The sequence below is a fragment of the Lycorma delicatula genome, chromosome 2 (assembly GCF_047948215.1).
Source record: "Lycorma delicatula isolate Av1 chromosome 2, ASM4794821v1, whole genome shotgun sequence".
Classification (NCBI taxonomy): domain Eukaryota; kingdom Metazoa; phylum Arthropoda; class Insecta; order Hemiptera; family Fulgoridae; genus Lycorma; species Lycorma delicatula.
Genome location: NC_134456.1, coordinates 55,202,987 through 55,219,799, shown reverse-complemented (window position 1 = coordinate 55,219,799; position 16,813 = coordinate 55,202,987). Strand labels below are relative to the sequence as shown.

The 16,813-nt window shown below is 34.3% G+C and overlaps 1 long non-coding RNA gene across 1 annotated transcript in view; it reads right to left on the bottom strand.

The window, feature by feature from the left end:
* Positions 1-14,993, bottom strand: part of LOC142320177 (uncharacterized) — a 67,929-nt gene extending 52,936 nt beyond the window's left edge. The window contains exons 1-2 of the long non-coding RNA XR_012755309.1: positions 14,932-14,993; positions 13,464-13,671 (exon numbers count right to left, since the gene is read on the bottom strand). This is a non-coding gene — a long non-coding RNA (uncharacterized LOC142320177). The remainder of the gene's footprint in view (positions 1-13,463; positions 13,672-14,931) is intronic.
* Between the last annotated feature and the right edge of the window lie 1,820 nt (positions 14,994-16,813).

Below are 16,813 nucleotides of genomic sequence, written 5' to 3'. Positions count from 1 at the left end.
CTCGTCGTGGATCGTGCACTGTGAGGCGGCGGTGTGTGCGCGTGCGTGCGTCAGCGGACAGACGTAGAGAAAGATGTTTACAGTGCGGGACGTGGCGCTCGACTGAAGAATTGTGGATCCGACGCGGTCTGAAGCTGTCCAATCGCAGCGTCGGGAATCAGCGCGCACGAGAGATAAATTCCATTATTGCCTTATAAATACCAAACCTGGTATGAACGGGCTATCTCGTCTCCATTCATGTTTAACATAGAGTCGATGCAGCAGTCAATATAGTCCGTATTGTCTGCGCCGTTTTAGTTCATCAGGTTCACTCGTCGCTACACAAAACCTAAACAAACATTTCATCGAGTGCAAGCGACACGGTGCACAAAGGATAAGATTACCCGATCCTGTTAAAGAATGGGAATGCGTGATGAAGTTTAGGGTCTACTCGTCCACACTCTACGTTCCGTATGCGGTGTATGCGGATTTCGAATCGTTTGTTCATCCGATGGACACTGCCACCCCTAATTCTAACACTAGTTTTACCGATAAGGTAGCCCATCATCTTCTATCCGGTTACGCCTATGTAATCGTTGATGAGGACGGGCAGATTTCCGAAGGTCCTGTAGTCTACCAAGCGAGAACTGATGGTGAAAATATCGTTGAAAAGATGCTGGATGATTTGCTCTAACACGCCGATATATTGCACAAAATTATGATTGTCGAAAACCGATAGTGATGACGCCCGAAGACAGGGATCCATTTCAAAGGGCTACCGAGTGTTTTCTTTGTCTTTGCAAGTTGAACGACAATCGTGTACGTCATCACTCGCATACCACAGGGCGGTTTCTTGGTGCATGTCATTATCAGTGCAATTTAAATTGTAAACGCACCGAGCATATTCCAGTATTTTTTTATAACCTCCGCGGTTACGATAGCCATCACATAGTTCAAGCTTTGGGAAAATACAAGGACGACGTAAAAATTAACTGTATCGCCAACACGTCTGAGCGGATACAGTCACTGTCCGTTGGTCCATTGAGGTTCTTGGACTCTTTACAATTTCTTTCGTCGTACCTCGAAAAACTTGTAGAAAATCTAGTAAAAGATTGTCAGGGCAAAGACACCGTATTTAAACGTCTCACGCACTGTTACCCATTACCCGAGAAAAGAGATTGTTTAATCCCTAAAGGCGTTTACCCATACGAATACATGACCCATGTAAACAAGTTTTCCGAAACCGAACTTCCACAGCAGACGGCATTCTACAGCACGCTAAGAAGAGAGAACATAACAGCCAAAGATTACACCCACACCAAAAACGTGTGGGAAATATTTGACTGCAATACGTTAGGCGATTATCACTATCTTTACCTTCTTAGCGATGTATTATTGTTGGCGGACGTATTTGAAAATTTCCGAAGTACGTCTATGCAATATTACGGTTTGGACCCCTGTCACTTTTATTCCACCCCCCATTTCACGTGGAATGCCATGTTAAAATTTACCTGTCAAAAATTGGAACTGTTGACAGACATAGATATGCATCTGTTTGTTGAAAAAGGCACACACGGTGGTATAGCTATGATTTCACACGGGTACGGAAAGGCGAACAACCCAAATATTCCGGATCAATATGACCCATCCGACCCCACGTCCTAAGTTCAATATTATGATTCCAACAACCTTTACGGGTGAGCCATGGTTGAGCCCTTACCACAAGCTAATTTTAGGTGGTTGAGTACTGAAGAGATTGACAATATCGATATTAACGGGGTTGACGATCTAGGCGAAAAGGGCTACATCTTAGAAGTGGATCTCGAGTATCCACAACAACTGCACGATCGTCACAAAGATTACCCTCTCGCACCAGAACGATTAGTACCAACCGATGACATGTTGTTCCCCTATTTGAAGGACATAAAGAGATGTCCCGTAAAGAAATTAATGACAACATTGTACGACAAGGCACGATATGTTTTACATTACAGAAACCTAAAGTTGTACACTCGACTAGGACTGAAAGTGAAAAACGTTTACAGAGTTCTGGAATTCTCCCAGTCTCCTTGGTTGAAACCGTACATCGACTTCAATACTGAAACGCGTGCGCAAGCACGAAACAGTTTTGAAAAGGACATTTTCAAGTTAATGAACAACGCGTTGTACGGCAAGTCCTTCGAAAACGTACGAAACAGAATAGACTTCAAACTGGTCACTAACGAACGTAAGCTGGATAAGGTGATTGCAAAACCGATAGTTAAGGCTTGGTACATCTATAACAAGGATCTCGTCGGGGTAAGTCTGAAGAAAACGGAGATATTCCTCAATCGTCCGATCTACATCGGTTTTACCATATTGGACATTAGCAAAATGATCATGTACGAATTCCACTATGATTACATGGTGGAAAAGTACGGTCATAATATAAATCTTCTAATGACCGATAAGGACAGTCTGATGTATCATATCGTGACCGATAACGTTTACAACGATATTCTTCACATTATCGATCGCGACTTCATATTACCCTTGCGATCACGTATGTTTTAGTAATACCAATAAGAAACGACTTGGTAAATTCAAAGACGAAATGAATGGAAAAGCTATTCGTGAATTTGTTTGACTTCGTGCTAAGATATATAGCATTCTCGATTTCAACAAGAAGGAGAAGAATTTTGACTTGTTAATAGAAAATATATTGTGCAAAGTGCTTTTGATCCCGTACGCGCTTGTGTACATAATGGAATCATTAAAAAGACTTTTTTTGCACAGTGTCTAAAATCTTTTGCAATGGATACTGTAGGAAAACCCTTTGCAAAATGACGACAACACTCCACAAAAGAGACCAAGTATCGTAAACAAAGTGCTCATAGCCAACGGACATGACTATTGTAGTCCAACAAAACCCTAGTAGTCCTCGACCATGACTATTGTTCATTTTTTTATCATGCGAATATATATTGACTTACGTTTATTTAAAAAAACCATTATGTAATAAATTATTGATCACGACTATTGTTCATTTTTGTGCGGCTATATATTGCCTTTCTTTTATTGTAAGTGAAAAAATTATATGTAAAAAATATGAAATAATATGAATAATTTTTTTAAAAAATTACTTTTCTGCGGTAGCCCAATACATCTCGTCGACAGACGGGACAATTTCTGCTGTACCTCGCTAATTTTCGCATACAGCCTTCGCAGTATCGATGACTGCAAACCAACAACTCGACAGTTATTGATTCTGTTAAACAGATCGGAAATCTGTCGGTTGATGAGTTTCCATCATTGACCTCAACAGACTGGCTTTAATTAGCGTCGACCTGTTGTAGAATTCTATTTAGAGTTCTACAATGAGATCGACGTGGACATGGTGTCGAACTAACATTCACGATTGTGACCTCCGGAAGACGACACACTCGAACATGTCGACGTCGACATTGATGTCCACGACGAACACAATGATTGGTACTACTACTCTGTCCATTAACACCATCGATAATTTCATGTATGTTTTGTAATTCATTATCTGGTAATGGCGATGATGGTGGCTGATTATCATTGTTATTGCTGTTGTTGTCGTTCGGATTGAAATCCGTTACGGACCCATCGGATTCTGCATCTTCTTCTTGATGGTTAGATGGTGATGCTGATGATGGTGGTGGCGGAGCATCGTGGTTGAAACGAACAACTAATCGCATTGCCCGTCGTCTCGCCCTCAATATCCCATTCATCAAGTCATTCGACGCGTGTTCGACTTCAGTGCTAACCGGGTAGTGCTTCGATATATATATGGTGGTCCATTAAGAAGTTTTTTCGAGATAACTTAAACAGAAGATTTTTTGGGCGCAGTGTTTAATTTAAATCAGTTCCAAATTACCTGAATTATAAGTAAATTTGAATACAAAAAGAAATGATATGAAAAGAAGGGTTTCAATTGAAATAACTGGAAGAATGTATATATACATTGTATATATACAATGTATATATACATTGTATATATACAATGTATATATACATATCTTGTACTGTACACATAAACATAAATAATTACATACAAAGATGAGACCAAAGAAAATTAATCAAGTTCAGAAAAAACAGCATTAACATCAAAAAATAGTATTATCAATTACACAAATTTACATCTATTACATTAATCAAACAAACAAAAAATCAAAAAACCATCAAAAGTAAGTGGCGAAATAAAATGAAAGCAATGCACAACATCTTAGGGTAGTTGATTCATCTCAAATTCCGGAAAACTCACAGATTTAATATATGCAATCCTTTCGTAGCCCTGCAGGCCGTGGTACGTGATAATTTGTATAACCGTATAACCGTAATAATTTGTTTAAGGATGCGCACCTAGTTGTGGAAAACTCCGTTACCAGGGGAAGCCCGCAAGGTTCCGTTCTCAGTCCTCTTCTGTGGAACCTGGTATTCGACGGATTTCTGGGATTGAAATTTCCAGAAGGGGTCACGGACCAGGCTTTCGCCGATAACTGTATCCATTTAGTTTGTGGTAATTCACGATCTTAGCTAAAATACTGGACGCAGGCAGCCTTATTCACCGCAGAGAGCTGGATGGACATACAAAATTTAAAGATTTCTGTGCCCAACACGAAGTTTATGATTCTCAAGGGTGCAGAAAAATTATCGTACAATCGTAACCATCCTATTAAATATAAAGGCTGTGTAATCAGCCGATTTAGAGTTCATAAGTGTTTTGTTTGATGAAAATTTGCATTTTAGGAACCACATTAGGCAAGTAGCGGCAGAAGCCATCTCCGTGATGCACAAACTTAGGAGGATTGGTCGGAAAGACTATGGGTTATCAGGCTGTCAAATGTACATGGTGTTCCGAGGTACGCTGCACCCATTTTGGCGCATAGGTTGGATATGAAGAGAGCACTTCTTCAAAATTTAAGGAGTGCCCAGCGCATAGCCTTAATTGTATGGTGTTTTTAGAACAACCTCCTACGAGGCTACCACCGTATTGGGAAAGGCTCTGCCAATCGATTTAGTGGTGAAAGTTCAGGCAGCCATGTGGAGATTGCAAAGAGGCCGGGAGGCTGAGATATTTGGGATGCGGTTTCGAGCCCTGGCAGTTCCTGAGCAATAATACACGGTAATCATAACACACCAAATCTAAATTTCGTTTAGTTGTCCATCTCCCGCCTGCGGAAGAGGCTGCAGAGCCACGCGATGGAAGCATGGCAGCTGCAATTGGACACCATGACTAAGGGAAGATCTTTGAACAAGTTTATACAGGATCTGGGTGGACGGTATGCTTCGAGTTCGTTTCTAAGGGCAACGGCTGCCCAGATGCTCACGAACCACCTCAACTTGAACCGTTATCTGTATCGGTTCCGCCGGGCAGCTGATGAGCTGTGTGTCTGCGGGGAGGTCCTGTCAAATGAACACCTGATGTTTGACTGCCCTGCTCTTGGGAGTGCCAGAGACCGGGCCACCCTGGAACCTTGAGATCAAGAGGAAAACTGACCACTCACAAGCGGCGAGTCGATGTGGCGAGAGCCACATTGTCGGACCGTGTTGGGGTGGTGGCTGTAGACATGCCAAACACACCAATATGCTATCGCTTTCGGCGCCTTACGTCCTCGCTGTTATCCAGGAGGTTAACTGCAAGCCAGTTCATATGTCTGTTCAGTCTCGTTTTGTATCTTGTACCGAATCGCCGCATCTCCTCTCGAACGGTTAGCCCCCAGACAATCGTGTATTTCAGTGTTTTTTGCACACCACTGTGCTTCTATTATATTTCAGAAGAGTTCGATCTGGAATCTCTGTACGACTTTAATGATACTCTCGCTTGTCGTACCCCACAGTTGGAATCCATAGGCCCAAATCGCTGAGTACAGCAGTTGTTTATTACGTAATGATATTTGCGATCCTCTGCTATGAAAAAAAATTTTACTTATTAATCTTCGTAATGTATAGGAATTTTCATCACAAATTATTTTTTTTCAATAAATTGCGCGTGCACACTCCCCCGTCACACACACACACACACACACACACACACACACACACACTTTAATAATATACAGTATTATCATACAACTTTTAAAGAACACATGGTCATAACTAAAAATATCCTATTTTACTAAAATGGTGTAATAATGAAATTTACTATTTTGAAATTTCTCCTTAAAAAATAAATATATCATCTTGATTTTTGGTATATGCATAAAAATAATCTAAGTAACTATTTTTATAAACATGTAAAAAAAAATATCTTTTCATTCTGTCTGGTGTAATGACAATTAATCTTTTTTTTCAATTAAAATATAAGACCAGCAATCTCCAGAGAAATTTTTTACATAATATTACGGTACGCTACCTTAGGTAATTTCTCGTATCTCAATTATTTTGTTTAAAACTAAGTACAATTGAAAAAATATAGCTAATATAAAACTATGTAAGCCACACTAGTTAAGAGTCCACTGAATTAAATAAAAAAATTAAACAAAGTAGGAGCAGATAAATGATAAATATGACAGCTACTCCACCATCCACTTGAAATCTAACGTAGCCACACTACACTATCTAGGTTAGTTTGTAGTCACCGGTATATTCGATGAAGCCGGTTCATTTTCAAAAAAAATTAAAATACAAAGAAAACATTTTTAATTAATATATTTGTCATCGAAATCAAGATAAAAAAAAGAAAACGCTACCTGATTGAGATTACGATGATCTTTATCCATTATTAAATAAAACAGAATGGAATAAATTATAAAACTTTTACAGAAAATTGATTGAAATATAGAAAAAAGAAGTGTTATTTACAATCGACATAAAGAATAATGTGTAAATAATCAAAGACTCAGGAAAACCAAGTAACACTGCTTAAAACAAAATTACCTGGTACTTTACAGAACGTCTTACATAAAATAAGTGGTGAAAATTGAAAGAAAAAATAAATCTGAATAAAATTTTTAAAAAAACTTTTTAAGATACGCCTTTTGATAATAAATAAATAATCGTATTCCGAATGCAGAGATTATAAAATTAAAAAAAAAAAAAAAAACTATGAATAGGCTTGTTCTCGTTCCAGTCAGTTGTAATTAAACAGTATGAATATATTGACTGAATCATGGAATAAGGTAAAACGTATGTTGTCACGCAATAAAAACATTCTGCTTTACCATTACAATCACGTTTTAAAGTGATTGTAAAGGCAATTCAACAACCAGAGGTTTATTTTATGCATCTATTTAGCGCACTAGCACACGGTTTTACATGTGACAACTTATTCACGTAAAAAATATGATATGTGTGTGACAAATGTTTGTGGATGTGGGGTGCGCAAGAGAGCGCGTGAACAAATATACTTAAGTCTAATAGCGTATGCATGTATGCAAATGCATCTCTACAAGTGGCAGAAACATAAACGTTCTTCAATGCGTTTAGACAACACCAGTTTAGACTGGTGTTGTCGTTGAGAGAAGAATTTTAGCCTTTGCGCCATTGCTGTCATCTTAACCTAAAGCAATTTTCATTAAAACAGATTTAAATAGATTAAATTACTTCTCCATCAAAACAAAATTCGTTTTTTTTTTTTGTTGAAAATGACAGATTATATAACAAAGTAAACAATGTAAGCTGTAAAAAAAAAAATGAAGTCTGATTCGACCGATGTGTCTTCCCTTATTAAGATCCAAATATTTCATTAATTAAAATTTTACTTGGTTATAACTCTGAAGTCAAGAGTTATTTAACTCTTATTTAACCATTAAGTGGTACTTTTTTTCATAAAGCATAAAAATACGTACCACTTATGATATATTGTTGAAAAGCTCTCCAAAATGGCTTATTACTGCAGTTAAGAAAAAGCCCAAAATTCAAATATTTTTGGATTTTGGGCTTTTATGTACACTTTTGGCCAGTCGATTGCAATCAAAACGGGAGGTGCAAAACCAGATGTTATATCAGTCCTATAACCAAAATTTCAACATCCTACGGCTAAATGTTTTTCAGTTATGCGAGATATATACGTACGTACGTAGTACGTACAGACGGCACGCCGAAACTAGTCAAAATGGATTCAAGGATGGTCAACATGAATATTTCCGTTGAAATCTGAAAAACCAAATTATCGCGATCACAATACAACAGTCAGCAGCATTTCTGGTACTACTTTCAATGGATCTATAAAAAATATTACATTAGAATTTTTTTATTACATACGAACTAAATAAAGTATTTTTATTTTTTATTAATAAAAATTAAAATAATAAATTATTAAACAGTGTTCAATTCGTAACACAGCAACGTCATGTAATTTAAATATTTAATTCTATTCAAATATCTAATAAACGTGCATGTGTATAATCTCGGTTAAAAACTAAAAATAATTACAAGTTACATAAATTAAAAAAAAAATATTTATAAGAAGAGTAAACAAAAGACGTGATAAAGAAGACGTGGAAAAGACAAGTGGTACACATTTACAACATTTATAATGGTTGTTTGTTTTAGAGTAATCAATTTTGAATTGAAATAAAACACATGAAAAGGTAAGTTAGAAGACAATTTTGTTTTTATCTCAAAGATAATTTTTCCGTTAAATTTATGAAAATAATTTCCGGCATATGTCAACCACGATGAGTTAGATTCGATAATTCCAAATTTGAACCAAATAAAAAGTAATTCAGGACCTATGCTGTTAATAACAAGAGTTATGTTTGCTTCCAAAGGGTGAATTGTTGTTGGTTTATCAGCATAAACAGAGAGCAAAACATCTCCAAAGAAAATAATCCACTGGTGTTAAGTCACATGAGCTTGGAGAACAATTCACTAGAACATTACGTCGAATAATTTGGTCGCAAAATTGTTTAAATAACTGGAATAATTTGGTAGCAGTATCTGGTTTAGATATTTCCGATCTTCTTGAACTATCACTGACAACATCGATGTTTTAAATTATAAATGGTGTAATAATAAATATATAAAATTTGTGGCGGCGTAAATTTTTCCATGATAGTTTTCAATGCTCATTATTACAATAATTCATGAATAAAGAAGTGAACAGCAAAACAGAAAGGGATGAATAACATGGTTATTCTGGGGTGATAATAAAGTGAGGTGGGGAGGAGGGCCTCCACCACGAAAAATTTTCAATAATTCATAAATCTGGAAGTGAAGAAGAAACAGAAATGGATGAATAACATAGTTATTCTGGGGTGGTGATAAAATGAGGTGGAGAGGAGGGCCCCCACCTCTGAAAATTTTCAATAATTAAAAAATCTGGAAGTGAAGAAGAAACAGAAATGGACGAATAACTTAGTTATTCTGGGGTGGTGATAAAGTGTGGTTGGGAGGAGGGCCCCCACCTCTGAAAATTTTCAATAATTCATAAATCTGGAAGTGAAGAAGAAACAGAAATGGATGAATAACATGTTATTCTGGGGTGGTGATAAAGTGAGGTAGGGAGGAGGGCCCCCACATCTGAAAATTTCCAATAAATCTTAAATCTGGAAGTGAAGAAGAAACAGAAATGTACGAATAACTTAGTTATTCTGGGGTGGCGATAAAGTGTGGTGGGGAGGAGGGCCCCCACCTCTGAAAATTTTCAATAATTCATAAATCTGGAAGTGAAGAAGAAACAGAAATGGATGAATAACATAGTTATTCTGGGGTGATGATAAAGTGAGGTGGGCAGGAGGGCCCCACCTCTGAAAATCTTCAATAATTCATAAATCTGGAAGTGAAGAAGAAACAGAAATGGATGAATAACTTAGTTATTCTGGGGTGGTGATAAAGTGTGGTGGGGAGGAGGGCCCCCACCTCTGAAAATTTTCAATAATTCATAAATCTTGAAGTGAAGAAGAAACAGAAATGGATGAATAACATAGTTATTCTGGGGTGGTGATAAAATGAGGTGGAGAGGAGGGCCCCCACCTCTGAAAATTTTCAATAATTAAAAAATCTGGAAGTGAAGAAGAAACAGAAATGTACGAATAACTTAGTTATTCTGGGGTGGTTGATAAAGTGAGGTGGGGAGGATGGCCCCCGCCTCTGAAAATTTTCAATAATTAATAAATCTGGAAGTGAAGAAGAGACAGAAATGGACGAATAACTTAGTTATTCTGGGGTGGTGATAAAGTGTGGTGGGGAGGAGGGCCCCCCAGTTTGAAAATTTTCAATAATTCAGAAATCTGGAAGTGAAGAAGAAACAGAAATGGATGAATAACATAGTTATTCTGGGGTGGTGATAATGTGAGGTGGGGAGAAGGGTCCCCACCTCTCAAAATTACCAATAATTCATAAATCAAGAAGTGAAGAGGAAACAGAAATGGATGAATAACATGGTTATTCTAGGGTGAAAATAAAGTGAGGTGGGGAGGAGGGCTCCCACCTCTAAAAATTTTCAATAATTCATAATTCTGGAAGTGAAGAAGAAACAGAAATGGATGAATAACGTAGTTATTCTGGGGTGGTGATAAAGTGAGGTGGGGAGGAGGGCCCCCACCTCTGAAAATGTTCAATAATTCAGAAATCTGGAAGTGAAGAAGAAACAGAAATGAATGAATAACTTAGTTATTTGGGGTGTTGATAAAGTGAGGTGGGGAGGACGGCTCCCACTTCTAAAAAATTTTACTTATTCATAAATCTGGAAGTGAACAGGAAACAGAAATGGATGAATAACATGGTTATTCTGGGGTGAGGATAAATTGAGGTTGGTGAGGAGGACCCCCACTTCTAAAAATTTACATTAAATCATAAATCAAGAAGTGAAGACTAATCAGAAATGGATGAATAACATGGTTATTCTGAGGTGGGAAAAGGAAAGAATTATTAAACGGAAAGAAACTAGTTAACACTAATAATGTAAGAAGAAAAAGCTTTTTAATTAATAAATAAAAAAATAAACAGAAATAAAACCATAATGGTAATGGAGGGCCTCTATGGTGAAAATTTAAGATCTTAATGAATTATTTTTAAACGAAAGTAACTAATGAAATTGAAGACATTTATTCCAAGCTGCGAGATTATTTGTATTGAAAATATTTTACTTTTTAATAAAATTTTTAATAAGTTCTTAATTTTTGTACTAAATTGTTAAGTAAATTATTTTGCAATTCAGTTAATTTACTTTTATAAACCCAATATATTTAATAAAGAGAAAAATATTTATACAAGTTTGATTATTCTTAATTTAAAAAAAAAATCACATTTTAACTGTTGAACCAAACGTTTAAACATCAGGGTTTAATTTCTTATGATTTTTATTTTGTTGGTACGTCATTCATTTTCGAAAGGCTGATAGTTTTCAAACTAATTTTACTAAAATTTCATTCATTTTTCTTCTTCTTTTAAGTGAATAATACACTGTAGTTATAAACAAAATATTTACACAGAAACAAGACTAGTCGAAAAAGGTTGAATCAGTTAATTAGCAACACTAGAAATTTTTCTCTACTGTTCTAAGAAAACAATTTTTACTGTTCAAAAGGAAGTTTTTAAAACCTAGAAAAACAAGAAATCAGACTTGTAAATTGTAAATACCAGAACTAAAGTAATAAAAAACCAAACTATAAATTAATGTAAAATTTATTGCCTGTATTTCTTTATCAATATTGAAAAATTACTTTGATTCATTTAAATAATATATTTATTCCAAAAAAAGATTGACATCTAATATTTTTTTAGGATTTTTTGTAAGTGTAACAGGGATGAAAGGTAGATATGAAATGGATTTAATGTTGGTCATTCATCTTGTTCTTAGTCGGTTCTATATTGTTGTAGAGACTATAATTATTTAGATATAATAAATTATTATAAATTAATAAATAATAATTGATCTTAATTTAAAATAATATTTTATATTATAACAATAATCATTATATTTTACATACGAGGTCTTTAAATAAAGTAATGAGACTGATAAAAAAAATTTTTTTAAACAATCCAATTATACATAAATTCTATCTCCTTCGAAATAGTTCCCATTGGTAGCCACGCAACGCTTCAAATGGTTTTCCCTCTCTTCATATTAGTTTTGGAATTCAGAAACCGGAATGTCCTTCACGTGGTCGGATACATTTTTTAAAAATTTTCTAATTTTCCAAAATTGTGTCCTTCAAGTCAGGTTGAGGAATTACAGGAATGTTTTTCTGTGCCAAAAACTAATTACTTGAGACTGCAGTGTGTCAAGGTGTGCATTTTCCTGATGCAGCATCCAGTTATCTTTGATGGCTGCTCTCACGCTGAAACAAGATAACCCTGAAACTGTTTGTCAGAGGCATTGCTCGGAAAAATAGTAGTGCAACAGGCGTTAACGAAAGAACAATTTTTAATATAATAAAGAAACACAAAATTTATGGTAAACATTTTAGCCCTAAAAAAATTCGAAAATGTGTGAAAAGGATTGAAAAATTGGATAATTTTACTAAAACCGCTATCAGAGAAAAATTCATTCCTTTTATTTTAGTAACAAGCTTCCTAACTTGAACAAGATATTAAATGCCACGAATACAGATTCTGGACTGCCGAATTTTTCTAGAAGTACATTAAATCATCGTACTTGAAATTCACGGAATTTGTTTCATGTCTAAATAAAATAATTGTTTGTTGATTAACGTGTAGATGTTATTTCGTAGCGTACGGAATACTTAAGAGTACATAAACAATTCTGTGAAGAGAATAAGACAATTTATTATTTAGATGGAATTCATGAAAAGAACAGATCAATGGAAGGTTTTACTTAAACAGAATTACTTTAATATAATCGGTTTTCGTTCCCAGAGATAGTTTCATATTGTACTTAAAAGACATACATAACTAGGACTAGGTTAAGGTGTGGCATCCAGTTATCAATCGTTTGAATAATAGACATACTGATTTAAAATATAATTTTTAAAAAACATACAAAATAAAATATTTTTTATTTATTTTATTATCAAATCAGTGGTAAAACCAAAAACGAAGGTTTATGATTTTTGGAACTTCATGTATATTTCATTATAAATTTTGAACTGCTTGATCTTAAATTTAATAGTTCAACTGTGATTCGATTTTTTTGGTCGCAGACATGTAGAACATATTTTTTCTGTTATAGCCAAAGTGACACAGGAACAATTTAATTAATTCAAAAAATCTAAATAAATTATGAATTTTCTCGAAAATGTCGAGTCCTATATCAAATTCAAGAAAGTAGTGAAAAATTCAAGCAATATATTTTTTTATGGATTAAAAACAGCGGTGATAAGTATAATAGTCAATACTAGGTTGAACACAAATATGGCAGATCCTTTCGAAATATGATCTTTTAATTACTTAATTAAATTTCATTTAATATTTTTATAATGGTAATATTAATAAAATGAAAACGATATCTTAAAACAAAGACACTTAACTAATGTAATTACGGTAAAGTTATTTTAAAAGAAATAATATTAGTTATATATAGTATATAATAATAATACTTTAATTGTGAGGTAATAAGAAGCTTATCTTACCAGTCACCAACTACTGGTCATAACGACCGTTGTCAGTTGTCATATTTCTTCCTTGAAACACTGCATTTTCAGTATAACGTTAAACCAATTACTTGTAATTTTAGGCTTATTGTAAATAGAACCTTCAGCCCTATCAAGTATGAGTCTGAAATTCATTTCTATAAAGCACTAACGATAGTGATCGATGAATGGAATTTAAAATTAATACCTGCAACAAAAAATCAAAACAAAAAATTCATTGCTTCATGACAATTATAATTACGTTCTACGGTCTTTTTAATTACTCCTCCTAACTATAGATATGAAGAACCAACCATCTGTAACAACCGTCAGTACAATTGTATGCCAACAGACTGCCAGCCACTTAAACAGTTTATTTTTATGTAATAAGGTCCATGCTAAACTTACTTGACAACTGAACATCGTCTCTAAAAGCATGAGTCCTGCTATGGGCATATTTAAACTCAGTTTTATTCGTAAATTCTCTACCTGACAGAAAATTATAATAGAATACGGACTTAAACTCATAACACTCCTCGTGTAACAAACATGACATCCTACCCTAAACAATGAAAAAACTTTTCATAGTCTGCAAACACATGAATATTAGTATAATTTAACTAATGCACTGTACACATCTTTCTTTTACTTTTATTCGAAACATTTTTGTTTTTTCAGAAGGTCATTCAACAACTTAGGCCATGTTGGGATTTTCATATCCTCTCAGATATTTTCAGCAAAAGAAAGTTACTAAAGAAACCATGTGAAGTGTAATCGGGATGAATTAAGGAAATCATATACGATTATCTATTTAAAAATGACTTGATTACGTGCAAAAAATAGGTAGAGGTGTTTTCATAAAGAATTTCCTAATTTTCATAGATCTTTTTTTCATTCCCCACGAGTAACGTATTTGAAACGACATAAAACCTTTACCGACTGTTCCACATCCTGGAGCGTACGGGCGTCTCTAAATCTAAGACAGTAAAAATTCTTTCAACATCATTTTAGCTTTGCTTTTCAACTGTCTCTTTTTTAACTCAGTAGATTTTTAATATCTTTATTCCGATCAATGACCAACGGTTATGTGTCGGGCTCAAAAACTCTGTTTCATCACCTGCTACTGTAGACTTAAAGAAAATTAGGAATTATGTTCGTACAATTCAGCATGTTCCGCTCTACTTCATCGTAATTTTTAGCACGTTTTCTCACCACAGTAAAAGCGTTTAACAATTATGTACTTATTTAAATGTTTAAAAAGTACAAAAAAAACATTCGTTTTGGTCGGTAGAAAAAACGAATCACTTTCCAAAATTCATAACAATTGCTTAGAATAATGTACCGAGCAGATTGGGATAAAAGTACAATCTAATTTACTAGGTTATAATATACCCCCTCTAATGATGATAATTTAAAGAAGCAAATTATTAAATGATAGAAAAAACTTTCATAGAATTCTAAACCTTACCAAGGCTTACAAAATTCAAAGTTCCATAAGCTTGAAGGTTCACTTTCTAAATTCACATGTGGAAGATTTTCACGAAAATCTGGGTGACGTTAGCCAAGAGATGGGTGAGAGATCTCATCAGCACATGAAGTAAACGTATAAAAGGACGTATCAAGGAAAGTGTGGACTACTATGATGATGGCAGACTATTGCTGGATGTTGAAACGAGATGAACCCTATAGAGAACATAGAGGGAAAAGCGTAAAACAGAGTATAATTCGTTCAAAGAAATTTCGACACATGAAAAAAAATTGTAATATTTTACATAATTCGTCATTAAGGATGGGCGAAAAGGAGCAGTGGTTTCCAAAAGCATGACATACGTCATAAAAATTAATTAAATAAAAATAAATTAAAAAATGCAGTATAATAGAATTAGGCTTATTTTGTGGCAATTTTCATTAGAAATTAAGAAGTCAATGACACCCCCCTGCCATTCTCTTTAGGCCATTAAACTATTTAGCTACAAGGATGCAAAATATAATCCAACAAAGTAATTTTTTTTTCTTTCTTGTTTAACCTCCGGGACCACCATTAGGTATTACTTCAGAGGATGAGATGAATGATTTGTAACGTGTGTGAAAATGCCATGCCTGACCGAGATTCGAACCTGGGATGACAGGCTACGACGTTACCACTCGTGCCACGGAAGCCGGCGAACATATTATTTTAATTTATTACAAAATATTCGTTGTTATATCTACTTTATTGTATCACATTTTCACAATTTTTTAACTTTTAAAAAATTTTGAAATTTGCGATTTGCAAAAAATTCTGATGTGATGGAAAAATTGAAGGTTATTTTCCGATTCAGCGCTAAAAAATACATAAGAATCGATTACCAAAAAATAAACAACACAACCATCGCAGGCTTGTGTAATTAGATCACTAATCTTAAGACCAATTCCAGGAATAAAAAAACCCAATAAAAATCTTTTTCAACCTTTATTTAAATCTTACATAGTCATCAATTTCAAATTCATCTTTAATAATTATCTCCTTATCAATACCAAACAACAATTTATATTGTTCTTTTCAATATACTCAATGAACTTAATAATAAAACACTAAAAAAGTTGTTTCAGTTTACCCTCTACATCCTACATCCCTAACAATTTGTTTTACATATTCCAAACGTGGCCTGCCTACACAATTTTTCCCTTCTACCTGTGCTTCCAATATTAAAGCGACTATTCCAGGATGCCTTAGTATGTGGCCTATAAGTCTGTCTCTTCTTTTAACTATATTTTTCCAAATGCTTCTTTCTTCATCTATTTGCCGCAGTACCTCTTCATTTGTCACTTTATCCACCCATCTGATTTTTAACATTCTCCTATAGCACCACATTTCAAAAGCTTCTAATCTTTTCTTCTCACATACTCCGATTGTCCAAGTTTCACTTCCATATAAAGCGACACTCCAAACATACACTTTCAAAAAAGTAAAACTAAAAGTAAAACTAAAAAAGTAACAATATGAAAAATAATAAAAAACAAGAATTTTTAAAAATATAATTAAAATATAATATTTATTTCAGATAAGAAATAATGTTTTTGTAAATTATACAAAATTTTTGTAAATAACTACAGAATTTTATAATATCATTTTTAATGTTAATAAAAAAATACCTATTAAATGATTCGGTTGATTCGGTTAATAGTTAGTTCTCATGACATTTTTTACCCCTCTGACAACATTAAATTTGAAAGAGATTAACCATAATAAAGCAAAATAAACAAGAATTTACTTTTTGATATTTCAAAGCAGTGTATATTAATTAATATTGATTATCGAGAAATTCTTATGTCAGTCCAATAAATTCGTAAATATTAGCAACAATACT